Consider the following 21,826-nt stretch of genomic DNA (forward strand, 5'->3'; position numbering starts at 1 on the left):
TGTTTACTCACTCACTGCCTTGGTTCACATATGAAGGATGGGCAAGGAGAGTGAGTCATGCCCTTTCCACAATCCAATGATGTGCAGGTTAGATGAATTGGTCATGATGAATTGCCCATACCGATCAAGGATGTGTAGATTAGGTGCATTAGTCAGGGGTAAATGTAGAGTAATAGGGTAGGGGGAATGGGTCTGCGTGGGTTACTCTTCAGGCGGCCAGTGTGGACTTGTTGGGTCGAATGGCCTGTCTCCACACTGTAGTGTTTCTATGATTCTATGATATCTCAATCCATTTGGAATGAAAGGATGAAAGCTGGACTGGAGATTGGTGCTCATTCAGTATGATCAAGCCTGCTGCTGTGCTGTTTTCTTCCACAGCAATATGTAGTTGTGTTCCCACCTCTCATCTTCCATCCCCCAAAGACACATTGTTCTAAAACTCCATCTGGTTCACCAATCATTTGTAGTTGTCATGGTCACCATTTCTGAAATGAATTTTTTTCAATTTATTAATTTAATTTAAATTCCATGAGCTGCTATGATGGGATTTGAACCTTGACATCGGATTACTAGTCCAGTGACACTACTTCTATACCGGTGGCCTTCATTTATGCATTTATGGTCTTCATTCCTGATGAAAGGTTTTTGCCCGAAACGTCGATTTTCCTGCTCCTTGGATCTGCCTGACCTTCTATGCTTTTCCAGCACCACTCTAATCTAGACACTTCATTTATACAGTGATGACCTAAGGGTCTGATGACTAGCCTCGAACAACCACAATCATTTTTCTGGGTGTCAGGTAGGGGACCTCAGTCATTGAAGTGTACTTTCATTTCCCCATGAGTTCTCAGTTTTGCAAAGGTGTCTTACTGCTACTTTATGGTTGAGGGCAACTTTGTCAAGTGCTCCCTACTGATGCTGGAGTCAAGAGCTTTGTTAATGCAGTGTGAGTGAAGTAGTACTCTGTATCTATTCGTGTGGCTATATCTGACGTGAGATGCTTGATTGGCAGGCATAGGAGAGCTATGTTTTACATTGAAACCATACCATTCTTCACATGGGTGTCACAATGTCACCAATTACCTGAAATGCATGTGCTCCATTTGACAGCAATGACCCCTCTCCTGCATTTCCCCACCTTCCAGACTCACTGTGAGCTTTGCTGAGGAAGAAGTCCCAAGAGACACAACATTCCTGGATGAAAACAGATCCGGAGAAGATGCTTGATAAAAAGTTCTCAATTTAGCTGCACTTCTCACTTCTCTTTGTCACCACGGTTGTTTTCTGCACCACGGGTCTTTACCCTTCAACTGTGTATCTAAATAGTGAGAGAGGAAGAAACAAAAAGTGGAATTAATTGAACATTTTGATTGCGCATTAAGTGAATAAGCAAAAGCTGTATGTGAAACTTGCAGAAGCAGTAGGCCGTTAAATTAAGGAGATTGAGCAACATATGTCTGTGTGGTTAATTGGCTTAATTGCTTTTACTTGGACTATTAACACACTTGATCCAACCCAGCGATCACGATACTGCCTTTAGTGGTGCTTACTCTAATCAACGGCAAGCGGCAGGTTCTATTACAGTGAAATTTCCAATTGCAAGATTAACTTATAAATATTAATTGTAATCAGAGACCAAATAAAGCCAAGGGGTTATTAATAATGAATAGCTGGGATGGTTGAAGTTTGTGTGGGAGTCATGGAAAGTTTTCTTGTTTAACTCTGAGTTTTTTAACTGATGGTTCTATGTTATTTTTGGATCTGGTGCTAATTAGATGTGGTTGGAAATGTTACCTGAAGCACCTAATTACTCGCCCTCCAAAACTAGCTACATGATTCTTTGGCAGTGCAAATCAGAGGCAGCTGTGGGAAAGACATAGGAAGCATGGGCAAGAGAATTCAATGGTAAATTTCTGCCATATTTTTCTCAGCTCTCTTTGACTAAAGAACAGTATTAGTGCAAACAACAGATGTATGTAACACTTTCCAAATTAGATAGCCACTAAATTAAAGAGATTCCTCTCACACAGTCCTAATTAGTTACGGTCCTAATACTCTTTCCGCTGGGATACATCTGGGTCTTGACTCAAGTATGCCACCCCTTTTGCTTCCACTGTGAATTTGGAAGAGTTTAAGCTGCATGACTCTTTCACATGAATGGAAGGGTGGACAAGTAGCCAATTTTGGCATAAGTTTTTAAATCTCCTAAAATTTATATTTGAGTTCTGTGCACGCCCAAACTTGGGTTTGTCCAAAACTGTTTACTTTTGCTTTAATTCTCATGATTATTCAGATGTGGTATTACACTGAACTGCCCTTGGCCAGTTCTTTCCTATGATCCAAGTTACTTTTACATTGAGTTTTCCTGAGATGTTTTCAATATCAGGGCTGATCTGCTTCAAGAGCTGCATTAACAGTGGCAATATTGTCTTCGGCAGAAAGCACTTTGGTGCGATTCACTATTGTCACTGCTGTAGTGACTGTTTCAGACATTCTGTTTTTCTAAGCTCACTGAAGAACAATTTGACCTGGAGCAAAAATTTATATTTTTTTTCAATTATTCTCTTCAACCGTGTAACTATGCATGAGATTTCTGCAATTGACCTGTAGCGAGGTCAAATCTTCACTGTGTCTTTTTCAGGGGAGGCTAATATTTCTATATTTGCATGAAGACCATAATATATTGGACAAGAAGTCAGTCTTTCAGCCCATCAAGTCTGCTCTCCCTATTCAATGAGATTATGGCCAATCTAATAATCCCCAGCTCTGTTTCCCCATAAATCTTGATTCTCTTACTGATTAAAAATTTATCTCTGCTTTGAATGTACGTAATGATCAAGCCTCTACAGTAAAGTATCCCATAGATACACAACTCCCTGAGAGAAGAAAACTCCCTGAGAGAAGAAATTCTTCCTTACCTTGTCTCCCATGCGTGACCCTTAATTCTGAGATACTGCCCTCTGTTCCTAGACACTCCAGCAAGTGGAAACAACTTCTCCTTCTCTACCCAGTCTAATCCCTCAGAATCTCATATGTTTTGATAAGGTTGTCTCTCATTTTTCTATATTCCAATAAGTACAAGCCCAAACTATTCAAACCTCTCCTCATAAGACAATCCCTCCATATCTAATATTGGCTTAGTGAACCTTCTCTGGGCTGTTTCTAATACTTGTCTATCTTTCTTTAGATAACAGGATTAAAACTGTTCACAATATTTGGCTGTGGTCTGACTAATGCCTTGTATAGTTTTAGCAAATCCTCCCTACTTTTACACTCCATTCCTTTTGAAATAAAGGCCAACATTCGATTTGCCTTTCCAATTGCCCACTGAACTTGGATGCTAGCTTTCAAATCCCTGTGTTCTGTACATTTGCTGCTAACCTTTGTTACAACTCGCGAAAGTTTGAAAATCTAACCCAAGACTTGAATTCCAAACTGAAATTTATGGGCCGGTTTGGTTCGCAACTTCGTGGTGTTATTTTTAAAAATGATTTCCAAATGTTGATTCTTGCTAAAATACCAAAGCTGCAGCATGTGGGCAAAGACCAGGGTAGAGCTGAGGAGTGAGGGTTGATGAGTGTAGGAAGGGAAGTAGAACCAAGCAAGAAAGTAAAAAAAATCTAAAATCTATAATATGGTGCCAGGTAAAACTAACCCTGCTCTTTACCATCTCTCCTAACTAATAATAAGGTCATAAAGGTTGGTAGCTTCTTACAATACACCGCGAGTGAGGCAGGTATAGCATGCTTTCTGGATAGGGGAGAGTGTTGGTTTCTTAAAATTAATTGCAAATGGTAGAAATACACAATACGTCATATTTCCCATTATGTCAAGCCAAGGATTAGGACTATCAATGTATTCCTGGCAACTAATGTTGCTATGACAAAGGTTCCAAGGGAGTGTAATTGATCACAGGGAAATCAATTCATCCCTCCAGTCCTGTAATGTTGATACATTTCAAACCCCTCAATGCACAACTCTCTTAGATATATCACTCCATTTCATTTGCCTGCCTCAGAAGCATATAACATGCGAAAGCTTGCAATAGTGATTCTTCTCTCTCTCTCCAAAGCAGGTTGACCTATGCAGGAAGAAATCTTTCCTGAAGCCAGTCCAGCATTCTCAAATAACTCTGCAATCTCAGGGAAAATTGGCCTGAGCCATGGAGCAGATGTGAAGTGAGCAGAAATTTCACCTGGCGACAGTTCTAAATACAGGAGCATTGGTTGAAGAATTGCTTCTGAGCAAAAAAAGGGCTGGTGGGGTTGATATATCAGAGTGTTAGGGCGGTTTGGAAGGACATAGAGATAAATTAGAGTGTTCCTTGTGAAAGTTGTGGGAGATATAGAGTTTGTAGCAATCACAATGTTGGGTACTTTTTAAAATTTATTCACAGAATGTTGGTATCAATGGTTAGACCAACACTTACTGCCAAAATCCTAATTGCCTCGAGGGCAGTTAAGAGCCAATCACATCACTGTGAGTCTGGAGTCACATGTAGGCCAGATCAGGCAAGGACCGCAGTCCCCTTCCCTAAACAACTTTAGTGAACCAGATGGGTTTCCTGATAATGGTTACATGGTCATCATTATTCCCTAATTCCAAGTTTGATTTTTAGTTATTGAATCTGCCATGATGAGATTCAAACCTAGTCCCCAGAACATTACCTAGGTCTCTGGATTAATACTCTAGTGATAATGAAACTTCACCATCACTTCCCTTCACCTATCAAAAGGTTGCTACAGTTAGGAGTACTTTCAATGTAAGGAACAAACATAGAAATTGCTGGAGAAACTCAGCAGATCTGGCAGCATCTCTGAAGAAAGAAACAGAGTTAATGTTTCCGTTCCAGAATGGCTCTTCATCCAAACTTTTGTTTCATACCAAACTCAGCATTATCTCTATTTCTGTCTGCACAGATGATGCTGCCAGATCTGCTGAGTTTCTCCAGCATTCTCTGTATTTCAGATATGTTGCCTTTTTTCCATCAATATAAAGGCTAGAGGATATGTTAAGGCATGTTCTAGTGCAAAATGAAATGTCCATATTATTTGTTAAGCATCTCAAGGTGCTTAATATCCAATTGCTTTTTCTTTGAAATACTGATCACTACATTATGACAACACATTTACACACAGGAAGGTCACATCTTCTCCAATGAAGTGAATGTCCAGCCTAGCTGGCGTTGGGTGAGGGAGGAATATTTGCCAAAAGACCAGGAAGACTTCCTGCTCTTCTCCAGATTGTGACCTAGGGCCTAACACATTCACCTAAACAGGGAGCTGGTGTCTTACTTTAACCTCCTATCTAAAAGACTGCACACCAAAAACTGCAACTCTGCTGAATGCTATATTCCAAGGTGGGCTTGGATGATGCATTGAAATTCTGTGATGGGGACTTGTATCCACATTCTAACTAAAAGGGTGGAGAGCTGACAAACTGATTTTGAGGTATTGGAGAATCTACAATAAAAGCGATGCCAACAAAATCTTAGTTTGAGGAAATGCAATTCATAAACTAAGGTTTTATAATCCCTTGTGAGCTTGCTGTGGTAACAGGATAGCATCAAACAGCCCAAATTAGAGGAAGTATGAATGCTGGGAACTCGATGCTGGGTGTGGTGTCAGTTGTAAATGCAGGTGTCTGGGAGCGTTCTTTGAGACATTTCTGGTGTTTTTCTTCCCAGGCGCCTTCCAGCACAGTCTTGACTCGCTAGGGAGCACAGCCCTCTGAGCAGAATGAAGTCTGACCTCTCACTGTCATCGGTTATTGAGCTCAGCACAACAAATAAAGCCCCATTTACAGGAGATTATCAGGAGCTGTAACCTGAGAACAAGCACGTGACCTTCACAAAACATTTTCTTTTTCCACGTCCCCCTCAGTGGATTCATACAGCTGAGCAGCTCTTATGTCTAATTTATTGTGGTGAGGAGACTTTGGTGTCGAATTCAGATGAATAAAACCGACATGATCTATGCTAATTGACCCCGACCACCGATTACTTTGTGGAGATGACACACTAATCTTTAACACTGCTGCAATTCAATCCCAAACACTTTCCCATCTTATATTTGAAATTCTAAGGAAACAGCCAGCACCTGGTTGGATGCTGTGCGAAAAATGTTCCTGTAAATCTCCTTTGCACGGTCTGAAAGTCCTCCAGAATGTTTTATAATATGCCAGACATTGATATATCTATCCAACCCATAAATAAGCCCTATGATTTGGGAAATCACTTTATATTTTATTTATCTGAGGGCTAGGTTGTAGATTAGTGGGCAAATGCATGTACCATGACTGTGCAATGTGTAGGTTTGGTGGGATTAAAACAGAGTTTATTTAATCCAAGGAGAAACCTTGCCTCCCTGTCATGTGCAATGCTGTGGAATTTACCACAATTAATGTTCTTTAGGAAAGGAAATCTTTTACCCTTATCTGTTCTGGCCAACATGTGACTCTTCATCCACATCAATGAGATTGATTCCTAACTGCCCTTTGAAATGATCTAGCAGCCATTCACTTCAACTGCAATTTGAGAGAGTCAACAAATGCAGGCTTTGCCAGCAATGCCCACATCTAATGAAGGAATAATGAAAATAAAATCAGGCTGCACTCTTGCTCCTTATTCTGTCCACCAGATCCATTGCTTTTCATCTGCTGCCTGCCACGCACCCAGGCTTACTTACTTCGGTACAGCATCATACAGGATTTCGAAAGCAAGCCCAGAATTTTCAATGAAGACCATTAAGTCACTATTCCGAGAGCTGAATTTGTACCAGAGTTTGGAGCTACCGATAAATCTATTAGCACTATCCCAAAGGATTTTGAATGAAACTTTGTTCTATTTTCATCTCAGTATTTCTCCCCGTTTCTCCTAGGGGTGATCATTTACTTGAAGGTGCCTCCAAGTCACTACTGCCATCCTGCACATCCACTCTTATCCTGTTTGTCTTCCTCTTCCCTCCCTGAGTGTGCTTGCCAGCCTCCAAACTAAGTTCATTGTGAGGGTCTTGTACTGCTTCATAGGGGTCAAGGCATCAATTTGATGTCAAGAATGAAACACAAGAACTAAATGAGGATCTATCCTCCAGGACCTTAACACAGATGGCCATTGTTCATTTAAACCTACCATAAATGATTGTGAATTAACCAACTGAGATGAAAGCATGGCTGGCTGCAGTCCTTAGGTCATTCAACATCAGCACACTCAGGCTTTCAAGAAAGGCAGGTATTTGCCCTTGGAGATTGGAGCCAATTGTCATGACTATTAACCCTGATCAACATCAGTTAACTTAATGCACATCACAGAAAGAATATGGGAACATCTTGTGCTGATGTCCAATGCCCTGCTTTCTACAATTGCTGCCTATTTTAACTTTTGGATAAAATTATCTTATATTGGTAAATGCAATGCAGAAGCTAAAGTCTCAGGTTAAACAGACGGTCAGAAGCGATGATATAAAATTGGGATTTATATTAGAGTGCCAGACAGGACCAACAGCTCAACGGCTCGATGAAGAGTTTATGCCTGAAACGTCAGCTCTCCTGCTTCTTGGATGCTGCCTGACCTGCTGTGCTTTTCCAGCACCACCTTTTTCAACTCTGATACTCAAGCATCTGCAGTCCTCACTTTCTCACAGCTTTAGTGCTAAAGTACACACAAACAATGAGGCAAGCTGACCTAGTTCAGAAATGGGAGACACCCAAACAATGCACAGGAGAACCAAATTAACAAATGGTGAAGGCTATAGTCACATCATCTGACTGTCCCAGACTGCATCAATTCACATACACACACACACACACACACACACACACACTCTCTCTCTCTATTTATACCCTCCAGAAGGACAATACTAAATCTCTGCATTGCAATTACTATACATTAATATAATCATGTGGTCTTTGCCTATGTAATACCATGAAGTTGTAATTGATAATGAAAATATATATGAACTGTGCTCATTTGAACTTCAGTAGAGAAGCTCCTGCCACTGTCCAGCGTTGGGTCCCTGCATGCATAATTAAGACACCACTTGACTATTGCAACTGGACTCTGCAAGTTAAAATTTATAACAGTATATTTTTGGACCTTTCAGAAGTACCTTTCTCAGTTCCTTTTAACAGGGCTTCATATGACAATGACCCTCAAACCACTGGATCCTCCATGACATGACAAGTTAATAAAATAGACCTCCCTCAATAAATATCTGGCTACAACCCCAGTGGCCTTCCCACAATAAAATGCCATTATCTACAGATGCTCGTTTGTGTGAATGTAATGCTTTATACCATCCTGCCTCTTTGCTCCTCTTTCCTCCTTTGATATGGTCCTTAAGACATATGTCTTTGGACAAGAGTTTGGTCTTCCACCCTACTATTCCCTTCCCTGGCTCAGTGTCAAACTTTGCTTCAAAATATTCCTGTGATGCGCCTCAGGCTTGTTTATTCTATAAGCTTTTGTCATTGTAAAAGTTGCGCGCGTGTGTAAAGGTCTTTGTCCAGCATCCAGGGTCTTCATTTAAAGAAAGAAAGCATATTAGTGCAATGTGAGCAGGGAAATCATTGCAAAGACACATATTTAATGTGCATTCTTTGAAGGATTAGCTATTGGCTTATCTCATTCCCACAGACATCTGGGGATCATTGGCCCAAGACTGTCCAAAGTAGAGGAGGAACATTTGGGAAGGTGTCCAGCACCTTGCGACTTGCCATCGGGAAAAAGCAGAAGCCAGACGAAAACATCGCAAGGTGTGCGGTACCACAGCAATGCCCCACCCACCCCTTCCTATGACCACCAAGTGTAACAGAGTCTCCTGAAGTCTCATCAGTCTGTATATCTACCTACAGAGACTCCCGCTGAGAGTGGAAGAGAATTACCCTTGTTCTGTGAGGGACTGCAAATGATGGTTAACTCATTGACTACTTTCCTGCACTGAGTGGGACTGATATGGTGTTCGAGTTGACATTGTCTGCCTGACTGCCTAAGCATCTTTTCCAGGAGGGGTTTACATTGTTCAGTGCCTTCTCTGCCTGACACTCTCCAGTGCCACACTTCAACGGTTGCAGTCCTGAAGGTTGTCTGCCCTCAGTTGTCATCTCTCAGCCTCTTCTCTTCTAAAGAAAGCCCCCAAACCTCTCCAATCTTTACTCATATCCATATTTTCAAACCCTCACAGACATTATAAATTAATCTCTATGTTATGCCAGGTTGTGAATGGGATTTGGTGGATGCCTGGAGCTTTAAACTCTGTAGTCTCCTGACTAACATGCAATTTCCCCATTCGTGGTGCTCCTGTGGTTGGATTGTTTAAAATTAGACTGACCACTGAAAGTATGCTGGGCTCAGTCTACTTCATACCTGGCAATTTTAAAAAAACACCACAATCCACCTTCTGCTCAGTGCCACATCTATGTAAATGAAGATTATATTTTATAAAGAAGGTTAATTTGTCTTTAAAATGGTCACAAAATCCTAAAAAGTGTCTCCCAGAAGTCACATGACTACCTTTTCGAGCTGAGACGGTACACATCTGAGGAAGAAATCACAAGAGACCTTTTTATGAAATTCAATGAACATTTCCAAGTGTAAACAGAAAAATCACTGACAATAGAGCTGTGAATAACTCCCAGCTCACCAGAACCCGACAATGTGAACAACCCAAACTAAAAGACAGTGGATTGTCTTGATCAAAGACAATTTGGAGTACGATGGAGAAAGATTGGATAGGCTACTGTTGTTTTCTATAAAACAGAGGAGGCTGAGGGGTGAATTAGTTGAGGTGTACAAATTACTGAAGGACTTGGATAAAGATTCCCCATGAAAGAGGTAAATTACACAGGTTTGAGGTAGAAGGATTAGAGGTGACATGATGAAAATCTTCCCGAATGCTCCTCCTCTACTTTGGACAGTCTTGTGATGGGTGTCTGGAATTTGCTGCCTGGTTTGGTTGATGTGGAAATCTCTCAACTCTTAAAAAGAATCTGGATCAGCACCTGACGTGCTGTAATTTGTAAGGTTATGGATCAGGTACCGAACAATGGGACTAGATATCATGACACACACACACACAATGGATTAGATAGCACCTTTCTGAGTAGCAACTTTTCTCTGGTTCTGTTGTCTGTTCCCCAGTATGTGAGTAATACCATCCTAAATTTTGATCTGTGAGGTGCCAGTTTGAACTGAATTCCATGAAGAACTCTGAGAAACAGCATCAAATAGAGAGGATTCTCGACAGGAAAATGCAGGGAGGTAAACCAGCTGAAAGCTTGCTAAAATGTGTCTCCCAGAATTCACATGGCAAATTGGATGCTGGCTGACTTGCTGTGCTTTTCCAGCACCACACTCTTGACTCTGACTCCAGCACTTGCAGTCCCCACTTTCTCCTCCCTGAAGGATTGCTGTACTGAACAAGGGCAAAAACTTGCAGTGTTGAAAAGTAACAAAAGTAGCCTTCCCTCCCCCCACCCCAGAACCTATTCTGCTCAGTCCACCTGTGGGAGAAATCTCCAACTATTTGACTCCAAAAGCCAGAGCAGCTGCTGAATTTTGTCTTCAAAATTTCACCCCTTCACCTCAGAAACAAAATCTTCAAGCAAACCACGCCCATGACAAATGATCCTACTTCTGATCCTGCTTCCATCTTTTATAAGTATCTCTCAACTGTCCAAACCTTTGCCTGTATACCTTAATGACATTGAGGCAGAAAATATAGGTTTGTCTTTTTGGGGGTTCACATTTTAGAAACATCTCACCAGGCCAATAAAAAGAAGACCGTTCATTTGAACAGTGATAAACCTATTCCAAAGACCTAGGCTTAAACATATTGATCTGATTCCATTTGCAGGCTCCATATGCATTTCTTCCCCTTCCTGCCTCAAGACGAAACCTAGTGCTTATTTGACTCTTACTTTGATCATGTTGGTTCCCTGATTGTCTCAGTTGTCTCAGGATAATGCCAGTCTTGAGACCTCAATTCCTGTCTGGAATTGGCACCTTCCTCCTCACCCTGCCTCTCCGAAAGCAGAAAGCATTGGTAAACCACTGAAAATCAATCTGAATGAAATATTAGCAGAGAAATCAGTCAAGGGCCAGCCTTCAGCCTAGGTACATAAGGTGACGACAGCTATTAGAGTGGAATGAGGGGATTGCTTGAAATACTTAATTCCTTTGTCAGCACTTACAGTACGTTTTTAACATTGTTTTAAAATTGTACGACAATCTAAAATGGGAGATAATGGAGCAACCATTCATTGTGAATCTCTTCCACTAGGGAAAGAGAAAATGGGTGATTGATTTCAGTCTACTTGTCTTATGATAAAATTCAAATTACATACTTACACTTTGCATTGAAGTCAAGACTAACTTTATCAAATCAACCTTTATTGTTTAATCTTGAATAAATACAGTTACATAACAGGATACCCAAACCTGCATTTACTGCAAGCTCAACAAAGGACCATTGATAGCAGGGGTGTAACCCAAAAATCTTCAAGCCGCAAAATAATGTTCTAGTTTTCTGAAGTAGGTGCTGACAGGACCGCAGGCTCTCACCAGGCTGTAAGGCTGCAATGAGCTTCATCCTCTGACATGCTTCTTGTGGGAATGCCTCTGGGCTGTAGGCCTTATACAGGCAGACTTGAACTGGGAAAACAGAGAACGCCTAAGTATAACACATGAATAACTAAGCTGCAAAGTGAAATTTGAGCCACGGTGGTTGTGTGGGTGCTGGGGGAGGATGAGTGGGTGGGGGAGGTGCAGTCATTGACACAATCCAAATAATAAACCTGGCAGAGATTTTTTTGTGTTTCTGGAGAATAATCCATCTCAGAACAAAGAACCCTTTTATCTCACCTTAAGTACTGTGTATTAAAGGCTGGGTCTTTGTACAAAGTGATGCACCACAATTCATTATTTATTCACAGCATAGATGGGATGTGCAAGAGTTAGCCAGATGTAACCTTAAACTCTACCTGAAATGTTTGTCCAGGAGACAGAGAGAGCAAACCTTCTCAAATTGCATTACGCACTAGTCATGGAAACTCACAGGAAGAAATTAATTTTTAAAAATGTCCAGCAACTTTGAGAAATGTTTTACAAAATTCTAAGTGGTAGGAGAAAAAATGCAAATTATTTGAGAGAGGCTGCATGTTTGGGAGAGGTTTGGAAATGTTTTAATAGTTTTGCAACAAAATTTTGATACCATGGATATTTGTCACACCAACAAATCTGCACGAGGCCCAATCCTTCACATTCTTGTCATTGTATCAGCCTGTAAAAGAGCAGTTGTGTTAAAATGGTAACATTTAGGCCCAAGGCTGATGTGAGCAGCTTATTTAACTGACTAGATACACACTTTGCATTTCTGTGATAGTGGGATGGCATGTCGGCTCAGTGGTTAGCATTGCTGCCTCTCAGTGTCAGGGACCCAGGTTTGATTCCACTCTTGGGTGACTGTGTGGAGTTTGCACATTCTCCCTGTGTCTACATGGATTTTTGCTGGGTGCTCTGGTTTCCTCTCACAGTCCAACAATGTTCAAGTTAGGTAGATTGCCCATAGTGTCCGGGGATTTGTAGGTTAGCCATGGGAAATTCAGGGTTATACGGTCGGGGGTTGAGTCTGGGTGAGATGATGTTCAGAGGTCAGTGTAGACTTGTTGGGATCTATGGCCTGTTTCCACTCTGTAGGAATTCTATTCTATTCATAGAAACATGGAATCCTTACAGTGTGGAAGCAGGCCCTTTGGCCCAACAAGTCCACAATCAACCCTTCGAAAAGCATCCCACCCAGACCTATTTCCCTACTCTACACTTACCCCTGACTAATGTACCTAACCTACATATTTCTGAACATAGCAGGCAATTCACCTAACCTGCATATCTTTGGATTGTAGGAGGAAACCCATGCAGTCACGGGGAGAACGTATAAACTCCACACGGACAGTTGCCCAAGGCTGGAATCGAACCTCTGTCCCCAGCACTGTGAGGCAGCAGTGCTAACCACTGAGCTACCATGCCACCCTAAACACTATTCTAGATACTATTTCACAAGCCACATAATAACAACAACGGCAGTCAAGAACCCAAGCTAAGTAATTTTGAGCGATTCGTTTTGGATTACCTGCTGGAGGTATGAGACTTGGCCAGGCTCAGTGTACAAGCTGAGTTTCTTTACAGTTTTATCGTTCTTGTTTCAAATTTCTGATATCCGTAATACTTTGCTTTTGCAAATGTTCAAGGTCTATCAGAAATTAGGACACAGCTCCAAGGGCTTAGCTGAGAAGGCCTTCCTTTTTTTGAAGAAGATTCTTATCAACTAAAGAAAAGCAATTTCAGTCCATCAAACGAAGTGTCGCATTGAAATACAAAGGGTCCTCAATTAACGTTATGGTTGAGTTCCTGAAAATTGTGACTTTAAATCAAGTGGAAATTGAGGATACAGTTTAGCAAAGTGAAGAAAGATAGCACAGATTAAAGAATACCAAGAGGAGCAGCAGCCCACATGATTGGGATGTTTTCGCAGTTCCTGACAAATTAGAAGATTAAGTAATAAATGGTTTTAAATTCAAGAATTACAAAACTGGAGAGAGTTTGAGGTGCACACAGAGATGCCAGAAAGGGGTAACCTGCTCTATCATATAGGTGGATGTATGGTAAAGGATTTTTATATACTCTCAGTATATGGGTGTCATTGGCTGGACTAGCATTTATTGCCAATAGTTAGTTGTCCTTTAGAAGGTGGTGGTGAGCTAATCATTTGAACCACTGCATCCACTTGGTACACATAGATTTGCAAAGTTGTTGGGGAGGGAAGTCCAGGATTTTGACCCAACAAAACTGAAGGAACAGAGATATATTGCCAAGTCAGAATGGTGAGTGACTTGGAGGGAAACTTATAGGTGGTGGTGTTCCCATGTATCTGCTGCTCTTGTCCTTCTGAATGGAAGTGGGCTTTCAAGATGCTGTCTAAGGAGCCTTGGTGGATTACTTATTGCACCTTATAGATAGTATATACTACTGAGTAAAGGTGAGGTCAGGAATGAATGTTTGTGGATGTTTCTTAATGAAACAGAAAGCAAGGCTTGTGACATGAGGCGGTAAAGAAAAAAAACTGGGAAAACAAGTTATGAGTTGGTTCACCTACAGCAGGAAAAGCAATTTGGAAGATTTCCTTGGCTTTATCTGATCAAGATCCCATTGTAATCTGAGGTAAACTTATTCGCTGTCCACTACACCTCCAATTTTGGTGTCATCTGCAAGCTTACTAACAATGTTCACATCCACATCATTTATATAAAAGTAGTGGACCCAGCACTGATCCTTGTGACACTTCACTGGTCACAGGCCTCCTGGTCTGAAAAATAACCCTCCACCACCACCCCCTGTCTTCTACCTTCAAGCTAGTCCAGTATCCAAATGGCTAGTTCTCCCTGTATTCTATGAAATCTAACCTTGACAAATAGTCTACCATGAAGAACCTTGTCAAATGCCTTACTGAAGTCCATATAGATCACATTCACCACTCTGCCCTCATCAATCCTCTTTGTTACTTCTTAAAAAAAACTCAATCAAGTTCGTGAGACATAATTTCTATTCACAAAACTATGCTGACTACCCATAATCAGTCCTTGCCTTTTCAAATCCCTATCTATCAGGATTCCCTCCAACAACTTGCCCACCACCGACATCAGGCTCACTTGGTGACACCACATTAGCCAACCTCCAGTCTTCCAGCACCTCACCTGTGGCTATTGATGATACAAATAGCTCAGTAAAAGGCCCAGCAATCATTTCCCTTGCTTCCCACAGAGTTCTAGGGTACACCTGGTCAGGTTCTGGGGATTTATCCACTTTTATGCATTTCAAGGCATCCAGCACTTCCTCCTCTGTAATATGAAAATTTTTCAAGATGTCACCATCTATTTCCCCGCAGTCTACATCTTCCATATCCTTCTCCATAGTAAACACTGATGCAAAGTACTCATTTAGTATCTCCCCCATCTCCACACAATGCCCACCTTGCTGATCTTTGAGGGGGCCTGTTCCCTCCCTGGTTACCCCTTTGTCCTTAATGTATTTACAAAATCCCTTGGGATTCTCCTTAACTCTATTTGCCAAAGCTATCTCATGTCCCCTTTTTACATGACTGATTTCCCTCTTAAGTATACTCCTACTGCCTTTATACTCTAAGGATTCACTCGATCAATCCTGTCTCTACCTGACATATGCTTCCTTCATTTTCTTAACCAAAACTTCCCTACACCTACCAGCTTTTCCTTTCAACCTGACAGGAATATATCGTCTCTGGACTCTCATTATCTCATTTCTGAAGGCTTCCCATTTTCCAGCCATCCTTTTACCTATGAACATCTGCCCCCAATCAACATTTGAACGTTCTTCCCTAATACCATCAAAATTGGCCTTTCTCCAATTTAGAACATCAACTTTTAGATCTGGTCTATCCTTTTCCATCACTATTTTAAAACTAATAGAATTATGGTCGCTGGCCCCAAAGTACTCCCCCACTGACACCTGCCCTGCCTTATTTCCCAAGAATAGGTCAAATTTTGCACCTTCTCTAGTTGGTACATCCACATACTGAATCAAAAAATGTTCTTGTACAAACTTAACAAATTCCTCTCCTTAACACTATGGCAGTCCCCATCTATGTTTAGAAAGTTAAAATCCCTGACCATAACCACCCTATTATTCTTACAGATAACTGAAATCTCCTTACAAAATTTATTTCTCAATTTGCTGCTGACTATTAATGGGGCTATAAAACAATCCCAATAAGGTGATCATCCCTTTCTTATTTCTCAGTTCCACCCAAAAAAAAAACTCCCTGGATGTATTCCCAAGAATATCCTCCCTTATTACAGCAGTAATGTGATCCCTTATCAAAAATGTCACTCCCCCTCCTAACTTCCCATATTCTTCCTTCAGAATGTCATACTTTTCCCTTCCTATGTCATTAGTTCCAATGTATACAATGACCTCCTGCTGGTCCGTCTCCCCTTTGAGAACTTCCTGTACCCTCTGAGACATTCTTGATCCTGGCACCAGGGAAGCAACACAACATTCAGATTTTTCATTGCTAGCCGCAGAAAATTTTGTCTGTGCCTCTGACTAGAGAATCCCCTATCATAATCGATCGCTTAAAACCCAATGTACCCCTCAATTACATTAGAGACAGTCTTGTTACCAGAAACTTGGCTGCCTTCCCCTGAGAGTCCATCACCCCCTACATTTCCCAAAACAGCATACTTGTTTGAAATGGGGATAGCCATAGGAAACTCCTGCACTATCCCTCCTAAGCTTTCCTGGAGTTAACCCATCTACCTGACTGTGTCTGTGGCTATTCTCCCATTCTATAACTCCATCTATCTCATCCCCTAGCTCTTGTAAATTCCTTATTGCTTCTAACTGCCTCGCCAACCAATTCATGTGATCTGAGTGGATTCACAACCAAAGACACTTTCTACAGACATAATCATCAGTAACATGAAAACTCTCCCCAAACTCCCACATTTGACAGGAAGAGCATATCACTCTACTAAAGGCCATCTTTGCTCCTTCACAATCTACAGATCCAGAAAATAGCACCATCTTATTGCTCTAAAAAACACTACTTCAGGCTAACTTAGTACTTATGGCTTATATTTTAAAAATTTAATCAAGAGGCAGATCTCAATAAAATATATAATCCAGGAAAGAACCCACTCTACTCACTGCTGTAGACTTACAGCAAAGTTATGCATGAAAAACTATGCACTTATCTGATTCTGTGCTGTGAACTCTCCCACACAGATTCCTCCAAGATCAGTTGTGAATTTCACTGTTTGTTAAGCACTCTGATGTCCAGAGATACATGAACTCAAAAGCAAAGGCAGTAACTATGCAGATTCACTGCTATGTCAGTTGGCAGTATAGGTTTCTTTCGCTGTCTCCCTCACTGACCTTGTGGTCACTGTCTTTTGTCTGTCTTTCTCCCTTTTGGAAGTGCTGTTGTTTTGACGTTTTCCCCCAAAGTTCCAAACAACAGCATTTAAAACAGTAATTGCTGCTCCTGGAATTCGAGGAAATCACCTCCAGCACCTAAAATACCTCAAAAAAGGATCAACTCTTACAGCAACAATTTTTTCCTCACTAACTAAATCAAAACTTGCAAAATCCTAGGTCAGTGTGTGTGTCTCCACCCAATCACGCTTCTATTGTTCCAACATTAATAAAAATCACCAAGGTCTCACAAGTTGCTTATCCTCTCATAGACTGCTCAGTGCCTGTCCCTTAATCTCTCTCTGAAAGAAATCAGGTCAAAACACACCCCTTAAAGCCACAGTATCATCACTGCAGTTAAGAGTCGACCCTGTCATTTTTCATTGTCACCACGGAAAGGGAAACTTTCCGGTATCTTTATGATGCACATGGTTTGTTTATGAGGTGGCTGGTGAGAATTTTAAGACATTATTATTAATGGAGGTAAAGCAGAATTCATATTGGAAGTCAGATTTCAGCAGCTTTAAATATTTTGGATATTAGATAGAGTTGGGAATAACTCTAATTCAATACTTTTACCTAGAGAATGTTAATAGAATCCCGATAAATTGGACCAGCACGGCATCAAAAGATTCTATAACTAAGGCAAAAGCATACCAGTTGAGAAGTTTAAAATGGGCAATTAAACTGATTATGCAGAGAAACTAGAAAAACTAGACCAGATGTGTGTTATTAGAATTAAGAACCAAGTTGAAATACATTCCTGCTGGTGGATTGAAGGCAAATAAGACATTGAAAAAAAAATATTCAGAACAGTGTACATTCAGGTTTCCAGCTCCAAGTGATCCAGACGGAGGGAAATTAGTCACTTTTAGCAATACTTCACACGCTAATCTTGCCGATTGGTTCGACAAGTACATTAGGGTTCACTCTATTTTTAGTGGGAAAAAATGATGAATGATTTCCATTAGTTTGCAAATGGAATAAGAAAGAGTTGTTAAAAGCACCTTAGTAGCAAAGACTTGCATTGCAAAGAATGATAGATATGGCTTTATGTATTTATCTAATAGTTTGAAGGAACTCATATAAGGGCCATTCTATAGGATCAATGTTATATTGATAACAGTTTATTCTGGGTCAATGCCAGCTCAATGAAGAATATTACAGAAAAGAAATGGAGGAATGATCCTGTGAGTATAAAAGGCAGGTTAGACAAGAAAAGTAAAGAAACAAAATGGGTTGATGCAAGTAATCAACCATCAGATTGCAATACGAACAAAAATTATTGAAAACGTAGTTGGCAGTCTGCAAACATGGTACACGTGTTGTCACAAATTGTGAGAACAAAAAAATATTCATGCCAGAATTTTATTGTTTTCAAGATGTTTTTGGCTCTCTCGCTGATGAATCAACTAAAACTAGAAAGCTAGTTGGAGCAGACCATCCAAGCAACAGCTGTACTCAGACCCTTGCTAGTAAATGGTTTTATAGCTGCAATGGTAGGATTATGAACTTTTGTCCCTGGAGAATTAGCCCGATCCACTGAGAGTAAAACTGAGAGTATTCCAGTGAGAGTAACAACATCATCTTCACACCTTGATGCCACACAAAGTAACTTTGGACTCAGTAAGTGCAGCTAAGTGCTCATTTTAGTTGCTGTTAGTAGTCAGTGCAACAAATCTTACAAGGATACATTGCTGCAAATTGATTGGCTGAGTGGGCTTTCCATCGCACCCAGTACAAATTGATTATGTAATTGTTTTTGTCCCTGTTTTTGTCTTAGCGAGTTTTGAGAAGATTTGTAGATCAGGTTGAGGTTCTGGATGGAGGTTTGCTCATTGAGCTGGAAGGTTCATTTTCAGATGTTTCGTCACCATACGTGATAACATCATCAATGAGCCTCTGGTGAAGCTGCTTTATCCAGATGCTCACTGATGATGTTACCTAGCAGGGTGACGAAACAACTGAAAACGAACCTTCCAGCTCAGCGAACAAACTTACATCCTGTTTTTGTCTGTATTGATGAGGAATTCACCATCTCCAAGTCAGGAGTTGGAATGGTGACCAGTGACCTGACAGTTAGTCAAATGATTCCTTCATTTTTTATATATATATACACAAAGTGTTTTTACACACACACATCTAAATTTGTTTCCCGCCCCCAACTACTCTGCCTTGTTATCCACCAGGACTAAATCATCCATGCTTCCTATTAATCAATTTACCTGCAGAGCCATTAAGGGCAGTAGCATGGCGCCAAAGGTGACAGAGATAGATGTTTTACAAGATATTGTCTATCAACCTGTTCGGTGATGTTATTATACCTAGCTTTAGCAGGTGGGACTTAAACCCAGCCCTTCTGTCTCAGAGGCATGGACACTACCACAATGCCACAAGAGCCCTTATTACATTCTTGATAAGAGCCAACACCCATTCATTCCCATCAGGTGGAGTGGGTTAAAATAGAATCAAGAAAATCATCAGGTTTGTCAACTTGTTGTTACTTGTCATAACCTTGCTGTTTGTGGTGGATTGACAGCTGTGGCTTTTAGGTCCCCATAGGACTGGTTGATAATGTAAGCTGCAAGAGTTCCATCCCTTTTAGGTATATCAACTGTATCTCCCCATCTTCTTATATTTAATCCCTTCTCTCTCCAGGTCTTCACTTCCTTTTGAACATATTTATCCAGTCTTCTTAAAATCACCCTCCTTGATAGCAAACACTACACCACTCTGTAATATTCTTTCGATGAAAAGGCTGCCTGACATTTTTTTTTATTCTTAGCTTCCTGATCTTCAGCTCACGTCCCCCGGTATTTGAACCCTTTTGTCAGGATGAGCAATTCTCCTGTATCAGTATTGTTAGCCAGTCCTTTTCAGTCCTTGCCAGTGAGGATCATAGTATATTTACAATGGCGTTTTATTAATAGGAGAGTTAATTAAAAGCAATGGGGTCAATCCCATCAAGAGATCTGTCTGCACTTTATCACAGACACAGAAAATAAGGGATTAATGGAAGGGAGTCATGAGGAAGTAGCAGTCGATGGATTCAGATGATCTCACAGACAGTAAGCATGCAACTGAAATGGATTCATCCGTGATATCAATATCTTTTACTACCTGCCTATTTATTAATTTCATATTCCATCTGCATTATTCAGATCCTACTACATTATGTTTAGAAATTTCTAGTAGCAAGTATTCAGTGCAGTTTTGATCAATGACTTTCATCAGTCTGCAGCTGTTAGACAACATTATAATCTAAGCAAATATGCAATGCTGATAGTCAGAGACATGGCTAATAAACGTGTTATTGTTTAAAAATAAGGCTGTAGCATAGGAAGCATTTCAGCCAAATATTTAAAGACAGATGATTATAACTAAATAATATACCAAAGATTACGAGTCAAAAAGTGTTCTGGAGGTAGTGATCACTCAGTGAAGGTGACATAAAGTTCCCTCAGGGATGGGAGGAAGACCATAAAGGTCAAAAACTTGTCATTGGTTATTGATAACAATAGAACATTAGATTTGAATACTTAATCACTTCCTCATCAAGCACAGTTTTTGTGAAAGAATCTCAGAAGTGAAGAGAAGAAATTTGAAGATGATAAGGAGCTCAAACAACCTATTCCTTTGGAGAAGTTATCCTGCTTACTTATGCTTTCTCATCTTATCCTCCCAGCCTTCAGTTTTCTTGAAGCATGTCAATTCGTCTCTGGTACCCAAAATTAAACTGTTTACAAATGCATCTAATTCTTCAACCTTTTTTTTCCTTTTAGAAAAGACATAAAGGTTGTTCTGTTATAATTCATGTTTTGTCAATGCAAATTCACTGTAATGCAACGGACAAGTTAGGTTTGCTGTTTCTACAGCACAAACGTTTAAAATGTGGGTTGGCTATAATGTGATTACATCACCAACACATTAAGCATTATTTCTAAAGCGCAATTTTTCTACAACACGGGGTTCTACAAGAACGCAACCATCATGTTATAGAAGAACTGACTGTACTAAAATATAATGTCAGGAATGAGGTTTGTGGGCCAAGGGGCTTGAGAGATGAATGGGAGGGGTTGTAGCTGGGGGGAGGTAGCTGGGAAAGCGATAGGTAGATGAAGGTGGGGGTGAAAGTTATTGGTGGGAGAGGAGGGTGGAGCAGATAAGTGGGAAGGAAGATGGACAGGTAGGACAGTCCAAGAGGTTGGTGCCGTGTTGGAAGGTTGGGACTGGGATAAGGTGGGGGAGGGGAAATGGGGAAACTGGTGAAATCCACATTGATCCTAAGTGGTTGGAGGGTCCCAAGGAAGAAGATGAGGCATTCATCCTCCAGGTGTCAGGTGGTTAATGTTTGGCAATGGAGGAGGCCCAGGACCTGCATGTCCTTGGTGGAGTGGGAGGGGGAGTTAAAGTGTTCAGCCATGGGGCAATGGGGTTGGTTATTGTGGGATCCCAGGGATGTTCTCTGAAATGATTCGCAAGTTGGCATCCTGTCTCCCTAAGGTAGAGGAGACCACATCGAGTGCAATGGATGCAGTAGGTGACATGTGTGAAAGTACAGGTAAATTTTGGACTGATATGGAAGGATCCTTTGGGACCTTGGATGGAGGTGAGGGGGCAAGTGTGGGTGCAGGCTTTGCAATTCCTCTGATGCCAGTGGAAGGTGCCGGGAGGGGACGTTGGGTTGGTGCGGTGCATGGACCTGACAAGGGAGTCATGGAGGGTGTCCCTCTGAAACACAGATAGGGGTGGGGAGGGAAGTATATCTCCAATGGTGGCAGAAATGGCGGAGGATGATGTGGTGTATCCAGAGGTTGTTGGGGT

The 21,826-nt window shown here is 41.0% G+C and overlaps 1 long non-coding RNA gene across 1 annotated transcript in view; it reads right to left on the bottom strand.

Moving 5' to 3' along the window:
• Positions 1–1,270: 1,270 nt before the first annotated feature.
• LOC140487713 (uncharacterized) overlaps positions 1,271–21,826 on the bottom strand; it is a 131,289-nt gene continuing 110,733 nt past the window's right edge. The window contains exon 3 of the long non-coding RNA XR_011962883.1: positions 1,271–1,318. This is a non-coding gene — a long non-coding RNA (uncharacterized lncRNA). The remainder of the gene's footprint in view (positions 1,319–21,826) is intronic.

This window comes from Chiloscyllium punctatum, chromosome 17, assembly GCF_047496795.1.
Source record: "Chiloscyllium punctatum isolate Juve2018m chromosome 17, sChiPun1.3, whole genome shotgun sequence".
In the NCBI taxonomy this organism is placed as follows: domain Eukaryota; kingdom Metazoa; phylum Chordata; class Chondrichthyes; order Orectolobiformes; family Hemiscylliidae; genus Chiloscyllium; species Chiloscyllium punctatum.